At 48.2% G+C, this 17,865-nt stretch overlaps 1 pseudogene; it reads right to left on the bottom strand.

Moving 5' to 3' along the window:
- Positions 1-6,158: 6,158 nt before the first annotated feature.
- Positions 6,159-10,472, bottom strand: LOC116271603 (annotated as a pseudogene).
- Positions 10,473-17,865: the final 7,393 nt, after the last annotated feature.

The raw sequence follows: 17,865 nt of genomic DNA, 5'->3' as shown, positions 1-17,865 counted from the left end.
GACCTCTGCCCAAGAAAGCCTGGGTATTGTCCAAGGTTTCCCCTCATTGAGACAGCCTGAAATATGGCCTCGTGGAAAGGGAAAGACCTGACTGTCCCCCAGTCCGACACCGGTAACGAGTCTGTGCTGAGGAGGATTAGTAAAAGAGGGAGGCTTCTTGTGGTTGAGATAAGAGGAAGGCCTCTGACTCCTGCATGTCTCTGGGAACAGAATGTCTCAGTAAAACCCAATCCTACATTCATTCTATTCCAAGATAGGAGAAAACTGCCCTGTGGCTGGAGGCGATATGCTGGCGGCAATGCTGCTCTGTTACTGTTTGCTACACTGAGACGTTTGGGCGGAGAGAAGCATAAATCTGGCTTAGGCACACATCCGGGCACAGTACCTTACCTTGAATTTATTTGTAACCCAGATTCCTTTGCTCACATGTTTTCCTGCTGACCTTCTCCCCTCTATGACCCTGCTCTCCTGCCGCATTCCCTTAGCCGAGATAGTGAAATTACTAATCAATAAATACTGAGGGAACTCAGAGACTGGGGCCAGTGCGGGTCCTCTGTATGGCACCGGTCCCTTGGACCCCACTGTTCTTTCTCTATACTTTGTCTCTGTGCCTTATTTCTTTTTTTTTTTTGAGATGGAGTCTCGCGCTGTCACCCAGGCTGGAGTGCAGTGGCCGGATCTCAGCTCACTGCAAGCTCCGCCTCCCAGGTTCACGCCATTCTCTGGCCTCAGCCTCCCGAGTAGCTGGGACTACAGGCGCTGCCACCTCGCCCGGCTATTTTTTGTATTTCTTAGTAGAGACAGGGTTTCACCGTGTTAGCCAGGATGGTCTCGATCTCCTGACCTCGTGATCCGCCCATCTCGGCCTCCCAAAGTGCTGGGATTACAGGCTTGAGCCACCGCGCCCGGCCTGTGCCTTATTTCTTTTCTCCGTCTCTCATCCCGCCTGACAAAAAATACCCACAGGTGTGGAGGGGCTGGCCCCCTTCATCTGACGTCCAACATGGGTGCCTTTCTCTAAGGCGAGGGTACGCTAAGAACATGAACATCAAGGACAAGTGGATGAGAGATTCCCGAGTATGTCCGTGGTCAGCCTTGCAGTAAGCTTGTGCGCTTGGAGGAACCCAGGGTAACAATGGGACAAACTGAAAGTAAATATGCCTCTTATCTCAGCTTTATTAAAATTCTTTTAAGAAGAGGGGGAATTAGAGCTTCTACAGAAAATCTAATTACGCTATTTCAAAGAAGAGAAGATAGCATTTCAATTTCTGATGCCCCTGAAAGCTGTATAATAGATTCTGAAGAAGAGGCAGGGACAAAATCCTGGAAAGTTCACATTGTAAATATGTAGCAGAGTCTGTAAAGGCTGGGTCAACTCAAAATGTTGACTACAATCAATTACAGGAGGTAATATCCTGAAACATTAAAATTGAGAGGAGAAGATCCAGAACCATTGGGGCCATCAGTGCTAAAACCACAACGGCCACCTGCTCCGCAGTGGAGTGAAAGCTGGGGGAGGGAGCCCGAAACCCCACTCACTGCGACTTGGCTCACTGCGCCCATTATTGCGCAACCTGCAGTTCATTATGGTAAAAGAGCAATTCAGACTCACCCCGCAGTGTCCTGTCTGGGTTGAACAGTGGCTGCTCCCTAAGAAAAAGTTGGGGGCGCTACATAAAATAATTAAAAGAACTATTTAAAAAAAGGGCATGTTTCACCCACTTTCTCTCCTTAAAATTCTCCAGTGTTTGAAATTCAAAACAAATCCAGCACATGGCACATGCGGACTGACTTAAGAGCTGTTAATGCCGTAGTTCAACCCATGGGGGCTCTCCAACCCGGGTTGCCCTCTCTGGCCATGATCCCCAAAGACTGGCCTTTAATTATAATTGATCTGAGTCTGGGTGTGGTGGCTCACATCCGTAATCCCAGCACTTTGGGAGGCTGAGGCGGGCAGATCACGAGGTCAGGAGATCTAGATCATTCTGGCTAACACGGTGAAACCCCTCTCTACTAAAAATACAAAAAATTAGCCGGGTGTGGTGGCGGGCACCTGTAGTCCCAGCTACTAGGGAGGCTGAGGCAGAAGAATAGTGTGAGCCCAGGAGGCGGAGCTTGCAGTGAGCCGAGATTGTGCCACTGCAGTTCAGCTTGGGCAACAGAGCGAGACTCCATCTCAAAAAAAAAAAAAAAAAAGATTGATCTGAAGGATTGCTTTTTTACCATTCCTCTGGCAAAACAGGATTTTGAAAATTTTGCCTTTACTATACCGGCCATAAATAATAAAGAACCAGCCACCAGGTTTCAGTGGAAAGTGTTACCTCAGGGAATGCTTAATAGTCCAACTATTTGTCAGACTTTTGTAGCTCAAGCTCTTCAACCAGTTAGAGATAAGTTTTCAGACTGTTGTATCATTCATTATGTTGATGATATTTTGTGTGCTGCAGAAACGAGAGACAAATTAATTGACTGTCACACATTTCTGCAGACAGAGGTTGCCAACGCAGAACGGACAATAGCATCTGATAAGATTCGAGCCTCTACTCCTTTTCATTACTTGGGAGTGCAGGTAGAGGAAAAGAAAATTAAACCACCAAAAATAGAAATAAGAAAAGACACATTAAAAACATTAAATGACTTCAAAAGTTGCTAGGAGATATTAACTGGATCCGGCCAACTCTAGGCATCCCTACTTATGCCATGTCAAATTTGTTCTCTATCTTAAGAGAGGACCCGGAATTAAACAGTAAAAGAACATTAACTCCAGAGGCAACTAAAGAAATTAAAGAAAAAATTCAATCAGCACAAGTAAATCCCTTGGCCCCACTCCAACTTCTGATTTTTGCTATTGCACATTCTCCAACAGGCATCATTGTTCAAAATACTGATCCTGTGCAGTGGTTGTTCCTTCCTCACAGTACAATTAAGCCTTTTACATTGTGCTTGGATCAAATGGCTACATTAATTGGTCAGGCAAAACTACAAATAATAAAATTGTGTGGAAGTGACCCAGACAAAATCATCGTTCCTTTAAACAAGGAACAGGTTAGACAAGCCTTTATCAATTCTGGTGCTTGGCAGATTGGTCTTACTGATTTTGTGGGAATTATTGACAATCAATACCCAAAAACAAAAATCTTCCAGTTTTTAAAATTGACTACTTGGATTTTACCTAAAATTGCCAAATGTAAACCTTTAGAAAATGTTCTGATGGTGTTTACTGATGGCCCCTCGAGGCCAATTATATCATAATTGTACGGGCCAGACTCACTCATATTCACAGGCCCCATCTATCTTGCCCATTAATCCGGCCTATGATAGCGATTTAACTGAAACACTGGACCAGATTTATAGAAGGTTTGAATCACCCTATCCATGGAAATGGGGTGAAAAGGGAATTTCATCACCTCAACCAAAGTTAGTCCTGTGACTGGTCCTGAACATCCAGAATTATGGAAGTTTACTGTGGCCTTGCACCACATTAGAATTTGGTCTGGAAATCAAGCCACAGGAACAAGAGATTATAAGCCATATTATACTATCAACCTAAATTCCAGTCTGACAATTTCTTTGCAAAGTTGTGTAAAACCCCCTTATATGCTAGTTGTAGGAAACATAGTTATCAAACCAGATTCCCAAACTATAACCTGTGAAAATTGTAGATTTTTTTCCTTGCATTGATTCCACTTTTAATTGCAGCACCATATTCTACTAGTGAGAGCAAGAGAGGGTGTGTGGATCCTGTGTCCATGGACCAACCATGGGAGGCCTCGCCATTCATCCATATTTTAATGGAAGCATTAAAAGGAATTCTAACTAGATCCAAAAGATTCATTTTTACTTTGATTGCAGTGATTATGGGCCTTATTGCAGTGACAGCTACTGCTGCGGCTACTGGAATTGTTTTACAATCCTCTGTTCAAACTGCAAAATATGTCCATGATCGGCAAAAGAATTTCTCAAAATTGTGAAAATCTCAGACCCAAATAGATCAAAAATTGGCAAACCAAATTAATGATCTCAGACAAACTGTCATTTGGATGAGAGATAGGCTCATGAGCTTGGAACATCATTTTCAGTTACAGTGTGACTGGAATACGTCAGATTTTTGTATTACACCCCAAGCCTATAATGAGTCTGAGCATTACCGGGACATGGTTAGACACCACCTGCAAGGAAGAGAAGATAATCTTACTTTAGACTTTTCAAAATTAAAAGAACACATTTTTGAGGCATCAAAAGCCCATTTAAATGTGGTGCCAGGAACTGAGGCAATCGTGAATGCTGCTGATGGCCTCGCCAATCTTAACCCGGTCAGTTGGGTTAAAATCATCAGAAGTTCCACTATTGTAAATTTCATATTAATCCTTGTATGCCTGTTCTGTCTGTTGTTAGTCTACAGGTGTATCCAGCAGCTCCGAAGAGACAGTGACCAGCGAGAACGGGCCATAATGACGATGGCGGTTTTGTCAAAAAGAAAAGGGGGATATGTAGGGAAAAGAAAGAGAGATCAGACTGTTACTGTGTCTATGTAGAAAAGGAAGACATAAGAAGTTCCATTTTGATCTGTACTAAGAAAATTGTTTTGCCTTGAGATGCTGTTGATCTGTAACTTTAACTCCAACCCTGTGCTCACAGAAACATGTGCTGTATGGAATCAAGGTTTAAGGGATCTAGGACTGTGCAGGATGTGCCCTGTTAACAATATGTTTGCAGGCAGTATGCTTGGTAAAAGTCATCGCCATTCTCCATTCTCGATTAACCAGGGGCACAATGCACTGCAGAAAGCCGCAGGGACTTCTGCCCAAGAAAGCCTGGGTATTGTCCAAGGTTTCCCCCTACTAAGACAGCCTGAAATATGGCCTCATGGGAAGGGAAAGACCTGACTGTCCCCCAACCTGACACACATGAAGGGTTTGTGCTGAGGAAGCCTCTTGCGGTTGAGATAAGAGGAAGGCCTCTGACTCCTGCATATCCCTGGGAACAGAATGTCTCGGTGTAAAACCTGATCATACATTCATTCTATTCTGAGATAGGAGAAAACCGCCCTGTGGCTGGAGGCGAGATATGCTGGTGGCAATGCTGCTTGGTTACTCTTTGCTACACTGAGACGTTTGGATGGAGAGAAGCATAAACCTGGCTTAGGCACACATCTGGGCACAGTACCTTCCCTTGAACTTATATGTAACCCAGATTCCTTCGCTCACATGTTTTCCTGCTGACCTTCTCCCCACTATCACCCTGTTCTGTTGCCGCATTCCATTAGCCGAGATAGTGAAAATAGTAATCAATAAATACTGAGGGAATTCAGAGACTGGGGCCGGTGCGGGTCCTCCGTATGCTGAATGCCGGTCCCCTGGGCCCACTGTTCTTTCTCTATACTTTGTCTCTGTGCCTTATTTCTTTTCTCCGCCTCTCATCCTGCCTGACGTGAAATACCCACAGGTGTGGAGGGGCTGGCCCCTGTCAGAGACAAGCCTGGGCAACATGGTGAAACCCCGTCTCTAAAACAAAATAGAAAAATTAGCTGGGCATGGTGGCGCACACCTATGGTCCCAGCTACTTGGGAGGTGGAGGCAGGAGAATCGCTTGAACCCGGGAGGCAGAGGTTGCAGTGAGCCGGGATCGGGCCACTGCACTCCAGCCTGGGCGACAGAGCGAGACTCCGTCTTTTTTTTTTTGTTTTTTTGAGATGGAGTCTCGCTCTGTCGCCCAGGCTGGAGTGCAGTGGCGTGATCTGGGCTCACTGCAAGCTCCGCCTCCCAGGTTCACGCCATTCTCCTGCCTCAGCCTCCCAAGCAGCTGGGACTACAGGCGCCCGCCACCTCGCCCGGCTAGTTTTTTGTATTCTTTTTAGTAGAGACGGGGTTTCACCGTGTTAGCCAGGATGGTCTCGATCTCCTGACCTCGTGATCCGCCCGTCTCAGCCTCCCAAAGTGCCGGGATTACAGGCTTGAGCCACCGCGCCGGGCAAGACTCCGTCTTAAAAAAAAAAAAAGGGGGGGGGGAATAATAATTAGCCAGGGCCTGGGAGGAAGTGCGTCAGTGAGGGCAAAAGGTTGGCTTGTGCAAGGCCCTGGGCATTGGGTTGTGTGGGCGGGGCTTCCGGGAGGCCTGGAATCAGGACCTGATGGGATTTCAGGAGCAGTTTTGGGACCCTACTGGCTGGACAGTGGATTGAGTGGGTAAACTGTGCAGGAGGGCTGGATATCAGGGGCAGAGCAGGGGATATACCCAGAGGTGGAGCTTGGGGAGGTGGAATAGCAGACAGAGCTGTGTGTGTGGGCCAGGCCGTGTGGGAGAGGTTGGGTTCCCTGGCAGGTGTGTGGCTGGGGCTCTGGGGCAGGGCTCTGGGAGGACTGTTAGCTGGGCTCTGAAGCCGGAGGTGGATCTATGCAGTGGTGGACACGGTCGGAACAAGGCAAGACTAAGTGGGTGGAGGTGGGGAACGGTGGCTGACACCTGTAACCCCAGCACTTTGGGAGGCTGAGGTGAGAGGATTGCTTGAGCCCAGGAGTTGGAGACCTGCCAGGGCAACACAGCAAGACCCTGTCTGTACAAAAAATAAAAAGTTAGCCGAGTGTATTGAGTGTGGTGGTGCACGCCTGTCCTCCCAGCTATTGATAAGGCTGAGGTGGGAAGATCTCTTGAGCCCAAGGAGCTGCAGTGAGCTGTGATTGCACCATTGTACTCCAGCCTGGGCGACAGAGTGACTCTGTCTCAAAAACAAACAAAAAACTAAGCAGAGCTGGGTGCAATGGCTCACGCCTGTAATCCCAGCACTTTGGGAGGCTGAGGCGAGTGGATCACTTGAGGCCAGGAGTTCGAGACCAGCCTGGCCAACTTGGTGAAACCCCATCTCTACTAAACATACAAAAATTAGCTGGATGTGGTGCCGTGCACCTGTAATCCCAGCTACTTGAGAGACTGAGGCAGGAGAACCCCTTGAACTCGGGAGGTGAGTTGCAGGACACTGAGATCACACCACTGCACCAAAGGCCTAGGTGACAGGAGCACTGGGCTCCAAAACAAAACAAAAACCAAAACAACTAAGCAGGTGGGATCTGGGTCAGGATTCAAGCAGGCTGCGTGGACCTCATGGTCTGTGTGGGTGGGATCAGTCCCCGGGCCTGTGGGTTTGGCTTTTGACCCCGGGGCTGCAGGAGGCTGGCCCTCAGACCTGGGAGGCGGGGCTGGAGGCGGGGCAGTGGCTCCCTGCTCTGGGGTGAGGCTGGAACACATGGGCACCTCCGCGCTGCTGTGTGGGTGGGCCTCACCTTGAACTTTCGGGTACTCTGGCAGAGTGCCACAGGGAAGCGCATGCCAGCAGCCTCCCACCGGCCCGTGCCGCCAAAGAGCAGGTTATGTGTGGTCATCAGCAGGGTATCCATGTGGAAGTGGCTCAGTGGGTCGTCCTGCCCTGGTGGAGGGGTGGGGACGTGAGCCAGGGATGGACACCCCTTCCCTCTAGACCAGTACGACTGCTGCTGGGGGCCCATTCAGTCCCAGCTGGGATTAACTTTCTTTCCCTAGGAGAGCTGGGGAACGCAGCAGGGCAGGGCTGGGAAAATCTCAGCTGCAGGGCCTTGGCACCTAACTCTCTTGGATGTGAGCCTTGAAATCGACTCTTCTTTTGTTTTTTTTTAAATACGTTTTATGTATGTATGTATGTATTGCAGAGACTGAGTCTTACTATATTGTCCAGGCTGGTCTCGAACTCCTGGACTCACGCGATCCTCCTGCCTCAGCTGCTAGGATTATAAGCGTGAGCAACGCCCCCGCCTCCCTCAGCCTGCCCCGCCCTACCCTTTGGATGACTTCTTAATCAGCTGTAATTGGAGGTGGCTGCGAGTGGCTCCTGGCTCCAGCCCAGCTGGGCCAGATGCTTCAGCTTCTCCAGGGAGAAGGTCCCCCAACCCTGCCCCATCTGGGGTCCCTGTGGGTTTGAGGCCGGGGCAGCAGGAGAATTTCAGGTCAGACTAGAGGTGGGATTTCCAGGTTGGGATTACCTCTGCCATCTTGGTGAGGAAGCAGTCGATGAAGTCCCGGGGAGATCTGGGTCTAGAGAGGCCTGGTGGTCGTGGACGCTGTGGGCGATGAGGTCTCTCAGGCACTTGAAGTTCTGGAAGATGCGCTGGAGGCCCGGCACTCCCAGTCCAGGAGAGGTTTCAAAGATACAAAGAACCAAGTGACCAGACAGAGTGGGAGGGTTTTGAGGAGTACCTCAGGCCCAGGGCTGGACCTGGAAGTCTCCATGTGGATGTGAGGTAGGGCAGGGACTTGGGTCTCTACAAGGCCAGTGGGTCTTGGAGAGGCCCTGGGCTGGGGCTTTAAATAGGGGAGTGGGAAGTGGAGGGAACATGGCCAAGTAAATGCTCACATGAGGAGTGGGCAAGCCTGCACCCTAAGGGGCCTGATGGAGGCAACCCGGGGAGGCCATCTACCTTCCTGCCCACCAAGCCTGGTCTCAGATCCTGGGACCCACAATCCCTTCCTGCTTGACCTAGTTACTTGACCCCAAATGTTCATGACGGCACACAGCTGAGGAGTATGATACCAGGAGCAGATCATTCATCTGGAAAGGGAAGAATGTCAGAGTACTGAATGATAATGAAATGGATGACTGAGTTTACTTGAAGCAAACGGGGTCAAAGGGCCTGCCCGGGAGTGTAACGGAATTGATCAGGAAAGATGACAGTAGCAACAACAGACCCATACCTGAGATTAATTTGTAATAACATCTGACTCCAGATGTCTTATGTGTAGAACACAGGCATGGTCGCCAACATGCTGCTTAACAACACCCCAAAAGCATGTGTCAGTGCCACAGACAGCACAGAACCCACAACTTCCTGCAGCACATCCACAACAACAATACCCAACCACAGAACCGGCTATTCTTGGCAACAACACACAGCACGCAACATAGCACAAGGCAATCATCAGGCATCACGGAACACAACAAACACAGGGCAACAGAACACCCAGCAAATAGGATCATGAGTGCCAACACAGGATAATCTCATGGACTCTAACAACCAGCCTGGAAACATCCCTAGACATGGTAACCACACACCAACACATCATGCCAGCATACAGCTCCATAATCCTGCCACACAACACAATACCTAGCAGTACAGCAACCCAAAGCAGATAGCACTCCAAATACACTCCATGTGATACCAACACGCATACAATCAAGGCACCAGAACAAAGGACACACTATGCAGCACGCAACAATGTTGGCAGCCAGCTGATGACACAACGCAAAACCACATGCAGCGCCTGACAACTCTACGATCCCACCCAGAAATAACACAACACCTAGCATCTGGCCGTCCAACAGCTGAACAGACCATAGTAAATACCGAACAGCATATCCACACTGTCCCTCGCCCATGCTGGAGTGCAGTGGCACGATCTCGGTTCACTGCAACCTCTGCCTCCTGGGTTCAAGTGATTCTCCTGCCTCAGGCTCACAAGGAGCTGAGATCACACCTGGCTATTTTTTTTTTTTTTTTTTGTATTTTTAGTAGAGATGGGGTTTCACCATGTTGTCCAGCTTAACTTAAACTCCTGACCTCAAGTGATCTTGCCCTACCGGCTTCCCAAAGTGCTAAGATTACACGCATGAGCCACTGTGCCAGACCCAGTTTTTGTATTTTTTGTAGAGACAGGGTTTCATCATGTTGCCCAGGCTGGTTTCGAATTCCCGAGCTCAAGTGATCCACCACCTTGGCCTCCCAAAGTGCTAGGATTACAGGCGTGAGCCACCATGCCCGGCCAAAACAACACATTTCAACACAGCACCCAGGACACAATAGCACAGCCCAGAAAACCAGATCTGGAGTTAGATGGATGCGGTTTGAATCCTCATTGGTCTCTTAGTCTTGGTGTGACTTGGCAAACTGACTTCCTTTCTCTGAGTGTCAGTTTTCTCATCTGTAAAATGGGTCTGGTGGCACTTCTCTCATCATGGAGCTACTATAAGGAGTCAGTGAGTGTGTTTATAAATAATATGTATTATTCTTGGTGTATATGCATACGTCTTTATAGGGATCTATGTTTCATGTATCTGGATATATCTGTGAGTGTGACTGCTGGGTCCTATGATAAGTGTATATTTATAAGAAACTTCCAAACTTGCTTCCAAAGTGGTTGTGTCATGTTTTCACTCCCTGTAGTCCCAGCTACTCAGGAGGCTAAGGCACTAGAATCGCTTGAACCCAGGAGGCAGAGGTTGTAGTGAGCTGAGATCATGCCACTGTACTCCAGCCTGGGCAACAGAGTGAGACTTGGTCTCAAAAAGAAAAAAAAAGAAACTGGCCTTAGGTACCTACCTCCTGGCCAGGTCGCAAGGGCATATTGAGCTGGGCCAGGGCTCTGGTGCCAGGGGCTAGGCTGGGTGGACAGCCCCTGAGGTTAAGGGTCTGGGAGGCCAGGTAGAGGTGTGGGTACCCCTGCAGGTTCATGGGTGTGCACCAGGATTGCTGTTCCCAGAGGGGCAGAGGAGGAAGTGTTTGGAGGTCCTGGGGAATTTGACACCCTAGGTCCCAGGCATATGGTGGGATGGAGGTGGCGCCCATGCTGTTGTTTCAGTTCTGGAAAGGCCGGTTGGGGCAGGCCTGGAAGAGGGCTGAAGGCTTGATGATGGCATTATATAGCTCCAGTTTCCCTTGGCATCTACCCCCTACTTCTAAAGGAAGGGTGCAGTGTTGGATACACACCAACCCTGAAAGCAACTTTTCCCTTACCCTAGAACTTGGTTAAGAGGGGGCATAATGAGGCCGGGCGCGGTGGCTCATGCTTGTAATCCCAGCACTTTGGGAGGCCGAGGTGGGTGGGTATTCTATTTGCCCTACCATCTCCACTCTCCACCATGGCCTGTCTTTTTTTTTTTTGAGACGGAGTCTCGCTCTGTCGCCCAGGCTGCAGTGCAGTGGCCGGATCTCGGCTCACTGCAAGCTCCGCCTCCCGGGTTTTACGCCATTCTCCTGCCTCAGCCTCCCGAGTAGCTGGGACTACAGGCGCCTGCCACTTCGCCTGGCTAGTTTATTGTATTTTTTAGTAAAGACGGGGTTTCACCGTGTTAGCCAGGATGGTCTCAATCTCCTGACCTCGTGATCTGCCCGTCTCGGCCTCCCAAAGTGCTGGGATTACAGGCGTGAGCCACCGCGCCCGGCCAACCTGTCTTTTAGAAGGGCAGCCTCTATAAACTGTATCACCCATGCTCCCTTCACCTCTACATTAAAAAAATTTTTGGGTTTGGCCAAGGGAAGGGTGAGAGAAGAGCAATGTCAGATTATTTTGCTTGGCTGTGTGATAGCAGTGGTTGTATTCCTCTGCCAGAACCATGCCCTCCTGCTGGGGGTTCTCTTTTACCCCTATACAATCAGTCTCGGTTTCAGATACTGCTCCCTCTCACTGCACTTTTCAACCTAGGGACGATGATGGCTTCTCCTTATTGTAAGCCATAAAGTGCTTCAACATCTTATAGGTTTCCTTCACACTGCCCTCCACTTTGTAAAAAGTCCCTCCATTGGCCAGGCACGGTGGCTCACACCTGTAATCCCAGCACTTAGGGAGGCCGAGGCGGGCAGATCACGAGGTCAGGAGATTGAGACCTTCCTGGCTAACACGGTGAAACCCCGTCTCTACTAAAAATACAAAAAATTAGCCGGGTGTGGTGGCGAGTGCCTGCAGTTCCAGCTACTTGGGAGGCTGAGGCAAGAGAATGGCATGAACCCGGGAGGTGGAGCTTGCAGTGAGCCGAGATCGTGCCATTGCACTCCAGCCTGGGTGACAGAGCGAGACTCCGTCTCCAAAAAAAAAAAAAAAAAAAGGTCCCTCCATTAAGCGCTCATATTTTTCTGCTGGGATTCTGATGGTCAAAGTCTATCAAATGAATGCATCATAATTTGTTTAACCAATATCTTGGTGCACATTTTGATTTCCCATTTTTCAGTATGTAAACAGTTCTTTGATGAATCTGGGTGATTTTGCACACTTTCATGTACATCGTAGGAGACATTACTACAAGTGGAGTTAACTGAATCCAAGAGTATGCTCTTTTGTAATTTAGACAAAAGCGTTCACATTACTGTCCTCTGAAGCCGTACCAATTTACAGTTCCACGAACCGTTAACTGAGAGTAAGGATTGCTCTGGGAGGCTGAGGCGGGAGTGGATACCAGCCTGGGCCATATAGTGAGACATCATCTCTACAAAAAAAATTTAAAAATTTTTCTACTACTAGGGTGTGGCAGAACGCACTTGTGGTCCCAGCTGCTTGGGAGGCTGAGGTGGGAAGGTTGCCTGAGACAGGGGGTCAAGGCTACAGTGAATTTCGATTGCACCTCTGCATTCCAGCCTGGGTGACAGAGGAAGACACTGTCTCAAAAAGATTAAAAAAACCCACCCCAAACAACGAACAAAACAAGAGGCCATGATTTCACACCCAGTCATCTTAATAGCTCAAGTTTTGATTTAGAGACTGTGGTTTGAACATCTGCTAAATTCCTGATGTTGAAGAATCGCTGAGTCAAAGGTTTCAGCCTCTTTCCAAGGGAGAGAGCACGTGGATGATTACCATCTCATGCAGGCATTTGGTTTTATGGTTTTATGGACTCACGTGCTTGTTACAAAACCAGACACAGCTTTAGGGCTTCTTATTACCTTCCCCCAACCCGTCCTTGGTAGAAGAGTCAACAAATGACATCTAAGCTGCCAACACATATTGGAAAATGTTTGAAACTTGAGCTCTGTGGTTTATTATGAAACATGAAGTGCCCTGGAGTTTGAATTTCTTCCCGGTTGGTCTTAGTACCCTGTCTGCAGATTGAGGGGAAAGGGCAGGAAGAGGAATAAGTGTAGTTAAGAGCATAGCCTTGGCCGGGCGCGGTGGCTCACGCCTGTAATCCCAGCACATTGGGAGGCCGAGGTGGGTGGATCTCTTGAGGTCACAAGTTCAAGACCAGCCTGGTCAACATGGTGAAACCCCCATCTCTACTAAAAATGCAAAAGTTAGCCAGGTGTGGTGGTAGGTGCCTATAATCCTACCTACTCGGGAGGCTGAGGCAGGAGAGTCACTTGAACCCGGGAGGCAGAGGTTGCAGTGAGCCGAGATTGTGCCACTGCACTCTCAGCCTGGGTGACAGAGTGAGACTGTCTCAAAAAAAAAAAAAAAAGCAGAGCCTCTAGAGTCAAACAGATCTGACTACTACATCTGTGCTAGGTACCTTCGGTGGCTGAACCTTAATGGTTCTGACTCTCGGTTTGCTCACATGTAAAATGTGGACGATCATAGAACCTTTATCACGGATTTCTAAAGACTGCATTGCATACTCCAAGAAAAGTTCTGGTTTGCACAGCATCAGGCACAGGGAAGCTCAACACCTTGAAGCTGCTGTTTTTATTTCTAGGTCCCTAAGATCTTCCTTGTCCTCCTATATCTCCCCTCTTGATCCTCCATATTTATTCCTTTCTTGAAAGTCAAGGGTCCAGGAAGAAGATGATATCCTGGAGTCTAAGCCCACACAATTGGGATATGTGGTGGACATTCACCCGTTCATAGATCCACTGCTGCTCTTCCTCTGCTTGTCTATCACAAGGGGCTGACACCTGCACACTAATTCTGTCTTGAGTGAGACTGCATAGGAGAACATGGCCATTTGGGTCCATTAGGAAAGGGTTTTGAGGTCAGGACGTGGGTATTTGGTGTACATGGGAGTTCGGTGGCCTCTGTTGTAGGAGGCTTTGGAAATGCGTATTGTTGCGAGGTCCTGAGGGAGGAAGTTTGGGATGAACATGGAGATTCTAGGCTGTGGAGGAAGATGCAACATGGCGATTGGAGGATTCTGGGACCTTACCTTGATACCTTGGTAATGAGGAAATCTTTAGCTTCATTTTTATTTATGTATTTACTTTTTTTTTGAGATGGAGTCTCACTGTCACCCAGGCTCGAGTGCAGTGGCGTGATCTCGGCTCACTGCAACCTCTTCCTCCTGGGTTTAAGCAATTCTCCTGTCCTAGCCTCCCGAGTAGTTGGGACTACAGGCGTGCAAGCCACTACACCCGGCTAATTTTTGTGTTTTTAGTAGAAACGGGGTTTCACGCTATTGGTCAGGCTGGTCTTGAATTCCTGACGTCAGGTGATCCACCCGCTTCATCCTCCCAAAGTGCTGGGATTACAGGTGTGAGCCACTGTGCTTGGCCAATCTTCAGCTTTAGTGTTCTTGCAGACCCTGCACTGCAATTCATTGTCCTAAAGTCCCTGAACTTCTTTGATAACAGACTTCATGGAAATCTTGGTTGATCCTCAAGTTTGTGTTCTGGGCCCTGTAAATTCAGTGATCTCCTCATAGACTTTAGTTGGAGAAAGAGAGGAGGAAGACCTGGAACCGGGTTTATGTGGAAATTGTGATGTCTGAAGGATCCAGGGACCTGGTAGAAGCTGCATATTGGAGACATATGCAGAAGGGATTGTAGCTATCTAAGTGTGCCTGGGGATTCTCAGGAATCTGGAATGAAGGCAAGTCCTAAAACTTCTGGGATTTCACAGATTTTGTGAGTCTGAGCGGTTACTAGGGATCCACAGATCTTGGAGAGGCTGGATGGTCCCATAGGAATCCAGGGGTCTCAAGGCATTCTGATGGATACTGGATTATCTCTGGAATTTCAGAGGGAAGGAATCTACAGAATCTGTGGACTACCTGCTATAAGGGAGGAGAAGAACTCTGTGCAGTCTTGAAGAAGCTAACTGAAATCCAAGGGTATCAGAAAATGCCAATATTTTTCCATTTCTTTGCTGTAGTGGAAAGAATTAAAGGGCTTAAAGTCATGGACACTTTTATTGTGCTCTGAAGGTCTCTTGGTCTTCCAAGAGTCCTAGGAATCTGGGGATCTTGGAAAGGTTAGTGTCTTAGTGAGCTCCTGCTGCTATAACACATACCATAGATGAGTGACTTAAACAACAGAAATTTCTTCCTTCTTTTTTGTTTCAGATGGAGTCTTGCTCTGTCACCCAGGCTGGAGTGCAGTGGCGCAATCTTGGCTCACTGCAACCTCTACCCGCTGGGTTCAAGTGATTCTCCTGCCTCAGCCTTCTGAGTAGTTGGTATTACAGGCCTCCAACACCACACCTGGCTAATTTTTGTATTTTTAGGAAAGTTGGGGTTTCACCATATTGGCCAGGCTGGTCTTGAACTCTTGGCTTCAGGTGATCCACCTGCCTCAGCCTCCCAAAGTGCTAGGATTACAGGCATAAGCCAACTTGCCTGACCAGAAATTTATTTCTTAAAATTTTGGGGGCACCAAGATCAAAGTGCCAGCCAATTTGGTTCCTGGTGAAAGCACTCTTCCTGGTTTGCAGACAGCCACCTTCTTGCTGTATCCTCACATGGCCGAGAGGTAGAGGGAGAGATCATCTCTCTCATGTCTCTCTCTCTCTCTTTTTTAGAGATGGGATTTCTCCTTGTCACCCCAGGCTGGAGTGCACTGGCACGATCATAGCTCACGGCCAACTCGAATTCCTAGGCTCAAGCAATCCTCTTGTTTCAGCCTTCTGAGTACCTGGAACTACAGGCACATCCCACCACATCTGGCTAATTTTTAAATTTTTGTAGACACGGAGTCTCACCATTGGAATTGTTCAGGTTGGTCTCGAACTCCTGGGCTCAAGTGATTCTCCTGCCTCAGCCTCCCAAAGTGTTGGGATTAAAGGCATGAGCCACCGTGCCGGGCTCCCGTCTCTTCTTACAAGGGCACTAATTCTATTCATGAAGTCACCACCGTCATGACCAAATTACTTCCCAAATGCTCCAGCTCCAAATACCATCACATTATGGATTAGGACTTCAATGTACAAATTTTGAGGGCACACTAACAGTCAAACTTCTATAGCAGCTGGATTCTGAGGGCTTTGATATTCTTTGGTGTCTGAAGCAAGAAAAAGGGGACCCAACCTCCACTTCAGTCAAGAGACTCCCAAACTGTGAACTGTTACAGGCCTGGAAACTGAGGGAGAGACAGTAACTTTCTATTGTGGATGTTCGTATTTCTGGCCAACAGACATGACTTTTTTTTTTGAGATGGAGTCTCACTTTGTTGCCCAGGCTGGAGTACAGTGGCATGGTCTCTGCTCACTGCAACCTCCACCTCTGCTGAGTTCAAGCAATTCTCCTGTCTCAGCCTCCCAAGTTGCTGAGATTACAGGTGCACGCCACCACACCTGGCTTATTTTTGTATTTTTAGTAGAGACAGGGTTTCACCATGTTTCCTAGGCTGGTCTTAAACTCCTGACCTCAGGCGATCCACCCCCCCTTTGCCTCCCAAAGTGTTGGGATTACAGGCGTGAGCCATTGCCCGCAGCCTAGGAGTAGTGTATTAATCTGTTCTCACATTGCTGTAGAGAACTACCTGAGACTGGGTGATTTATAAGAAAAGAGGTTTAGTTGATTCACAGTTCTGCAGGCTGTACAGGAAGCATGGCTGAGGAGGCCTCAGGAAACTTACAATCATGGTGGAAGGTGAAGGGGAAGCAGGCACATCTTATATGGCTAGAGAAGGAGGAAGGAGAGCGAAGGGAGAGTTGCTACACACTTTTAAACAACCAGATCTCATGAGGACTCACTGTCATAAGAACGGCAAGGGGGAAATCCGCCCCCCTGAGCCAATCACCTCCCATCAGGCCCCTCTTCCAACATTAGAGATTACAATTCAACATGAGATTTGGGCAGGGGCCCAGATCCAAACAATATCAAGTAGAATTTCTGAAAATTGTGTTTCACATTAATGAGCATACTTTACTTAAAATGTCTACAGTTACATACCAGCAGATTGAATAACCTAGAAGAAATGGGTACATTCTTAGAAACATGCAATTTACTAAGAATGAATCTTGAAGAAATAGAAACAAATGGGACCAATAATGGTATTTTTTGGTTGTATGATGTGGTAGGGAGAATAATGCCCCACCCTTAAAGATGTACACACCCCAATCTTGGGAATGGCTTACCTTGTATGGCAAAGGTCCTTAGGAGATGTTACTAAGGTATGAATCTTGAGATGAGAAGATTATTCCAGTTCATCCAGGAAGTCAATCATAATTCCTAAGAAGTGCAGAACCTTTCTCAAGCCATGGAAAGAGAGAGAAGGAAGAGAGAGAGAGACAGAGAGAGAGAGAGAGAGAAAATGAAAAGAATAATGTAATGATGGAAAAGGTTCAGAAAAAAGATTTGCGTTTTCTTTTCTTTTCCTTTTTCTTTTTTTTTCTTTTTTTCTGAGACAGAGTCTCATTCTGTTGCCAGGCTGGAGTGCAGTGGCACAATCTCGGCTCACTGCAACCTCTACCTCCCGGGTTTAAGCGATTCTCCTTCCTCAGACTCCCAAGTAGCTGGAACCACAGGCACACGCCACCAAGCTCAGCTAATTTTTGCAGTTTTAGTAGAGACGGGGTTTCACCGTGTTGGCCAGGATGTTCTCCATCTCCTGACCTCGTGACCTGCCCACTTCGGCCTCCCAAAGTGCTCGGTTTACAGGCGTGAGCCACCATGCCCGGCCAATTTGCGTTTTCTGGTTTTGAAGATGGAGGAAGGGGCTGGGCATAGTGGCTCACGCCTGTAATCCCAGGGAGGCTTTGAGCCCAGGAGTTTGAGACTAGCCTGGGCAACATGGCGGAACTCTGTCTCTACTAAAAATACAAAAACTAGCTGGACATGGTGGCACATGCCTGTAGTCTCAGCTACTTGGGTGGCACATGCCTGTAGTCTCAGCTACTTGGCAGGCTGAAGTGGGAGGACAGCTTGAGCCCAGGAGACAGAGGTTGCAGTGAGCTGAGATCATGCCACTACACCCCAGCCTAGGTGAC

Source organism: Papio anubis, chromosome 20, assembly GCF_008728515.1.
Source record: "Papio anubis isolate 15944 chromosome 20, Panubis1.0, whole genome shotgun sequence".
Taxonomy (NCBI): domain Eukaryota; kingdom Metazoa; phylum Chordata; class Mammalia; order Primates; family Cercopithecidae; genus Papio; species Papio anubis.
The sequence above is the reverse complement of the archived record's forward strand: the minus strand, read 5'-3'. Positions and strand labels throughout refer to the sequence as shown.